This window comes from Bidens hawaiensis, unplaced genomic scaffold (assembly GCF_021521415.1).
Source record: "Bidens hawaiensis isolate Kalapana, Puna unplaced genomic scaffold, B.hawaiensis_p1.1 tig00004818_1, whole genome shotgun sequence".
NCBI lineage: Eukaryota > Viridiplantae > Streptophyta > Magnoliopsida > Asterales > Asteraceae > Bidens > Bidens hawaiensis.
Genome location: NW_027491301.1, coordinates 403,460 through 410,935, shown reverse-complemented (window position 1 = coordinate 410,935; position 7,476 = coordinate 403,460).

Here is a 7,476-nt window from a genome sequence, read left to right as displayed (position 1 = left end):
TCCCTCAAACATCTAACGTATTGCATCATACATAGCCTTTGCGGTTGTATGATGTGCAACATTGGTCAAAATATTCCAAGACAGACCCAGCTTGATCGTAGATAAAGCCTTCTTATCAATTTTTCTCATCCTTTCACCCACGACTTGATTAGGATTTGCACCATCAGCAACATATGGACCAGTTTTAATTGAGTTTCACATATCCACGTCATTATAGCACACAGCAGCCTCAAATAGAAATTTCCACTTGATAAAATTCTACTGCCCATAAAGCCTCGGAATTTTGTTAGTGGATACCTCTTCCTCTTCAAAACCAGACATATTTTTGGTGTTTTCGTAAAATGATTTTAAAGAAAACAGAAAAAAGCTTAAATAGATCAAAACTTAAAGTTGAAAAAATTAATCAGATCTGAGAAGAAGCTCTTCAAATCTGATGAATCTGATTCGATTGGAGCAAGATCTAATGATAAAAATTCAAACTTTAACTAAAAACAAGTAAAAGAAGTAACCCAAATTTGCAGATCTTGAAGAATAAAGGAAGAACAGGGCTGCTGATGTCAGTATTCAATGGAACAGTACTCAGCTCACATCATTCTTCATCTTCAAATATTCAACAATAAGCAACAAATCTTCACACAAACAGCAACAAACGTGCTCTTATACCACTTGTCGGTCCCTAAATGATCACTCAAACTCACAATAAATGTCACAAACCACACAATAAATGTGTCGACAAGAAGGTTAGTGACGTTGCTATTTTTGGTAAGATTAACTGTTTGTATACGGCGAAATCAGAAACAAACAGAATTGTTGCTTATGGATCTTAAATGTAGCAAACACAAACAATCACTCAAAATATTTCCATTTATATAAAGGTTCATACAAATGTAAAATCAATTAGGGTTTCTTGTTTGGAAAGTTTATCCATACGATCCTAGGACAGCCGTCACAATCAAGTCAGAAATATTCATTTTTGTCTGAAAAGTGTAAAGTGGCAAAAATCCATCCGTAGGAGTGCCCTAAATTATTCTATTTATAGGCCTGCCATCACCTAACAACTGTCCTGACTTTTAGAAACCCTAATGATAGGTACATAATCAAATTACATGTTCAAAATTATACTAAGTGTAAAAACAGGTCTTCTGGGTAGACTTTGTGTCATTTGTCTTCTCCGAGTAGGCATTGTGCCTTTTGTCTTTTACGAGTAGACCTGGTAACCTTGAAGTGTGCTGGTGAACAGTTCTTCGGGTAGACTTTACTTAGAGTATTTTCCTTAAAAAATACTCACCTAGCAGACTTCAATCTTCTTGACCATAGTTGACTTTGCCCGATATGATCCAACGAGCAAACTTGTTCTTCAGAGATCCTTTCAACCCTTTGTTAAATAATAACTTATTATCAAAATCAAGTGTGCTGGTAACACTGTAGCTTGCTCGGAGTTGAACCTTGCCCGATTAAGTCCTTAAGATAATTCATTATAAGCTTCCATCAAGCATGCTCGGACCACTGTTTTATTGAAAAATACCTTGCTAGATCTTCCAAATACTTGACTTCAAAGGCTTGGTTAGTCAAGAGCCTACTAGGAAGTAAACCTTGCTTGGCCATGAAGAACAACCTAGCTAGACATAGTGAACCCTGCTCGGATTGACACTAAAGAAGACTTCAAGAAGATAACCTTGACCGAAGGACAAAATACCTTGCTAGGATAAGTAAAACCTTGCTGGGAGGTCCAAGTGTGCTCGTTTTCCATACTTAGCCAATTCTGGGGAGTGTTGAGAAGATTCTAATCTTCCTTGATTTCTCTTAAGTCATTTTAAGTCAAAGTTTTGACTCAACACTCATTTCCAACGAGTCCACTTTAGATTCTTGACTTTTGGTCACATGATTAGCAGAGGAGGTAGGACCCAAATATGATAATTTAATATAGGGAGGAACAAATGGGTATATACCAGTTTTTTGTTAAAAGGAGGAGGAAATTCCACGTAGCCGAGTCCCTCCTTTTCGGTTGATGACCTTAAAGAACTTAAAACATGATCCAAGACAAAAGATAATTTTTTGCATGGTTCATGCTTTCTATTTAGTTTAACAATTTTAACTTGGAAATCAGCTATTTCCTTATCCTTGTTAGAGATTATCTTAGTCTTTTCTTCAACCACTTCATAGGAGAGATCAATCACTTGAACTTTTTCACCAAGTGTGGTTTTTAAACTTCGTAAGTCCTTTTCAAGACTTTTAATTTTTGATTATATTGGTGATCTTTCTCTCTTATGTAGTGATTTTCTTCCTTTAAATAGCTCACTTCTTTTATTAATTCATTTTTTGAGTATTTAAGGTATTAACTTGTTCAGCTAAGTTTTGACACCTAATACATGACTTTTCACTACTTACCTCAGACAGTAGATCGTTCAGTTCAGCCATGTATGCCTGATCACTCACACTTGAAGATCTTCCATCTTTTTTGTCAAAGTCTAACTTCACCACATGAGATTTTTCATTGCACTCTTCTACCTTAACATTCCAGTTATATCCATCACTCGTCTGAGATACCATCGCCTTTACCTCTGACCTACCTCCAAACTGACTACTCGATTGTGCATTATTGTTTCTTTCAACTCTTTAATTTGTGTACTCTTGAGCAAAGTGCCCATACCTCTTACAATTATAGCACCTCACTTCAGACTTATCAAAACCTGGACTTTGTCCTACGAACTTCCTTCCAGTCTTGTTCATAAACCTCTTAACTCTTCTTACTATCATTGCATCTGCCACTGTAAGTCCATCTCTTCCAAGTCATCAGCATCGATCTGATCATAATCCTCTTCTAATGTAGTCGGATCCACAATCTTTCCTTTAATGTAGTTTTCATAAGATGCTAGAAATGAAGCATACAAGGCAATCTGATGCTCAACCGACTTTACACTCATTGGCATTGATGAGTAGTTAACGCTTTAAGGACTACCCGTAGACCTAGTAGAACTTCCTGAGCTTTTGATGGTGTACTTCCACCAACTACAAAACAGATTTCACCATCTGAGTTCATTCCTACTTGTGGACTTCTCGCTTCATTACCATTTCTAGATTAATATGCTGCAGACCCCGAGCTTGAACCTGGAGATTTTTTGGCCCCATACATAGAAGAATCATGTACCTGATCAGTCACTGTTCCCATTCTCTTCATGTTCAACTCATACCCTCTAAGTATTTTAACCACATCCTCTAGTCCATACGCATCAAAGTCCTTGTTATCTCAGATCATTACTATATATACATTTCCTATTTTGGTGGAAGTGCATCAAGAAGCTTTTAACCTTATCTGTTTCGAGTATTTGTATGTTAAATTATCAAGCTCAGTCATAAGATTTAATACCAAGTGATGATGTCATCCAATGTCTCATATTTTAAGTATTTGAAGACCGAAAACTGAGTTTTTAAGAGTTTCGTTTTTGAAATTCTAATGGTGACATTTCTTACATATCTACTCTCCAACGCATCCCATATATCCCTAGAAGTCTTATTATTTTTTGTTAGGCCCATTTTGTGTTTAGTCTTTCATATTTGATTGTAATTTGTCATTTAGGTATGTTAGCTAGTTAGACTCTATCTCTTTGTATGTTTGGGCCGAGGTCATGTATGTCGGAGCCCATTAGCCGTAAACAATGAATAGAGTGGTGCATGAGTACACACGCTATAAATAGTGTTTGCATCTCATGCAAACAAAACTTTGGTAAAAATTCTTATACTTATCCATACGAAAAACTCTCTCTACTCTCCCTTCTCTCTTCCCTCACGGAAATAACAATAACCAAACAAGATCTGAGATCTCGGTCCTCACGAGTGATTTCCGCTAGCTAGTGTAAAGGTTTATCCAAGTAGACTAGTGTTGTGTTGTTAGATCCAAACAAGGGACCTTCAATTGGTATCAGAGCTTCCGGGCTCTACTAGTTGTAGATCTTAGGTTACAACCTTGGATTTTTGTCTTGTTTGTGTTTAAGACGGGTTTTCAAGTGTTGTAGTGGATTACGGGTACCTTAAAGTGAAGATAAAGTGTTCAAAAGTTCATAACTTCATGTGTTCAAGCTTCAGGTTGAAGGTTGAGTGTTAATTTGTGAAGATTCAAAGGTTAAGTGCTTCAAGAATTCAAGATTTGGTGTTTAAAATTGTTAAAATATGGATGTTTCTTAGATCCATAAACGGTCAAAGTGATTGAGGTGACATCCTTAAAAAGGAAATCTTGAAAAAGGTGACAGAAATTATAATTTGTACTTTCCGAAGTACAAACTAATCAAATCGAACCTGGCCAATTGAATCAGCTTATCTGAATCTGTTCTATTCGAATTGAATCTCCAAGTAATCGAATCGAGTATGGTCTGTAATCTAATCGAGTTGCTAAGTTGATCTAATCGAATCCCAAAAGCAATCGAATAGAATCTCAATCTAATGGAATCGAGTTCAATATATCTAATCGAATCCAATTTTAATCGAATCGAATCACCATTCGATTAGAATAGTTCATTCGATTAGAATATATTCCCATTAGATTATATTCAAACGATTCAGTTAGATCACTTTATATTCGATCACTTCCATTCGATTACTTCTGTATTCGATTACTTTGCACTTGTGTGTTTCAAGCAGAATCTGTTTGTGTTGGTGATTGATCTTGAGTTTGTTAAGCAATGGCTAATGCAAGTAAAGAAGTTAGACACGAAGCTGTGATGAGTTACTTGATATTTGAGAACGAGGCGGGAACTACAACTAAGCCTCCAAAGCTACTGAATTGGGATAATTACTTTGAAGATTTCAAGTGGCGTTTTAAGAACTGCATTAGAATTCTTTACCATAATCTTCTTAGACCCCTTGAGCAAGGTCCTTACACTCCTATGACTACTACTGCTGATGGCCAAGTTCCTAAGCCCATGACTGCTTATGATGATAATGATAGAAAGATGTTTAGTGATTATCCCAAAGCTTTTGGAGTTCTTAGTGTTTGTCTTTCACATGAAATTGCTCAAACCTTGAGAGATTACACCACTGCCAAGGGGACTTTGGAATGCTTTGGTCAGCAAGTTTGAAGGAAACATTGAAATGCAAAACAACAGAAAAAGGATGCTCAAAGGTGAATTCAACATGTTCAATCATGTGCAAGGAGAGTCGCTCACAAGCGTCATTCACAGATATGAGACACTGATTACAAAGATCAAGGGTGCAGGAATTGACTGTGAGCAGATTAAAATAAATGACAAGTTGTTGAATTCTCTTTCGTGCTCTTGGAATAGCAGTGTGATTACAATCAAAAGAACTACACATCTTCATATTACCACTCTTGCTGACTTGACCTCCATTATCAAGTCATTTGAGATGGATGACAAACTTAGGATGGGTAATCATATCAATTCTCTTAATCAAGCTAGGGTATCTACTAGATCAGAAATAAGCACAACATTTCTGAGCCAAGCACACCCTACTGTTCACACTGCTAATTCTGCCTTCAAGACAATTGCTACACCTCAAGCATCATCAGGTTCAAGCTCCATCCAAGACGCCGTTGATTAAGCTGTTGCACAAGCCTTAAAAGCCCATAGGATAAAGAAACCCACAAGCAGTCAAGTTCATTCTACTCCTCAAACTATTTCAGCTGATGACTCCAATGTGGCATTGTTTCATGCCTTTATGGCAAGCCATGAGGAGTTGTTATAAGAAAAGTTGCTTCCTCCTTCATTTGAGCTAGGAGACCTTCTCGAGATCAACAAGAAGGATCTTAAGAAAATGGACATCAAGTACCAGATGGCCATGGCTGTTCACCGAGCTTCAAATTTCATGAAGAAGTATGGAAAGAGCAGTTTCAGAGATTCAAATGGGAAGAGCATTGGGTTTGAGAAAGAAAAGTTGTGTTGCTACAGCTGCAATGAATCAGGTCACTTTGCAAGAGAATGCACCAACCCACCTATGGTTGTTAATGACATCAAGATCACCGAGATGTGTGACGATGAGGGTGCAAAAGAAATGACAATAAGTGTGTTCCAAGTTACTCCTCGAAGTCAAGAGTTCCAAGAATTGGTCAAGGAAGCACATCTAAGGTAACATTCGATTCGAGCTCAAAGGCTATGATCACCCGAACAACTGACGCAACTCAACCAGATTGGGAGGATGACCAATTTGAAGAGCTAAAGAATCCTCTAACCTTTGTTGGAATGGCCTTCACAAATGAAGCAAGCACCTCATCAAGCCCTGCTACTGGAACACCTACACTTACCTTTGTCATTCCCGATGTACACAAACTTTGCTCACAAGCTTGCATTGATAAAGTTATGAACTATAGAACTCATAATGTTGTCCTTATAGATGAAAATCTTAGCACTAAATGCCAGAATGATGATCTTAGGACAGCTGAAAAGATATTTGCCACTAGGATTAAAACTTATAATAATGACATGGCTAAGATTAATGAAAAACTTTTCCAAGCTGAAAAACTAGCTGAACATCACAAGAGACGTGTTGTTGAACTAAATGCTAAAATTGAGAAATTAGAGTTAGATTTAGCTCAAACGAAAATAGTTGTTGACAGATTTGAGTTAGCTTCTGATAAGCTTAATGGAATAATTGGGACATATTGGGGTGAGACAAAAGACTGGAATAGGCTATGATAATACTGTTGTTCCACCTCCTTTTAATGAGAATTATACTAGCCTTCCTCACTTTAGTTTCAATTCTCCACCTGAGTATGAAATGGTCTATGGTATTGGACATGTGCCAAAACCAAAGAAGTTTACTCCTGATGTCCCTAAAACCGTTGATCCAATTCTTCAATCAATTAGTCCTAATGGTAGTTCATCTTCTTCGGCAGGTTGTATAGAAGAAAGTGGAAACGAACAAGGGTTATGGAGATAAAAGAATTTAAATTCACTTTTTGATTCAAGTGTGAATCTAAAAACTTCTGTTGTTAACTCGGTTTGTAATAATAATACTTTGAAAAATATTTTGAACGATCATGTACTTTGTGAGAATGTTAATGTTGGCACTTCTCTTAATGATGAGAATGAAAATGATGTTTTCACGTCTGATAGTGATTGTGAAACTGTTTTTTATGAGATTGTCAATGACAGAAATGTGCAAGAAAATATGTTTGTAAAGACAAACGTACCTGGTTGTTCGTCAAGAAATTGTAAAGTAGAAGGAGACAAAGTTAAAGAAAATTGTTTTGAAAAAGAAAATCTAGAACTTCAAGTAAATATGTACCGCCACATAGAAACAATTTTTTTCAATCAACTAATCAATGTTATCATCCTCAACTATACAATCATTTTGATAATAGCTACTATGGTTGTCATTCACAAGATTATGTCAATTCATTCTATTCAAATGTTTTTGATGGTTGGGGTTATAGATGAGATAACTTGTTTGTTAATTTCCAAGCATCACCTTATTCACCACAACCAATGTATCATAGTTCTAACGAGTTCTATAGGGATATCAGAA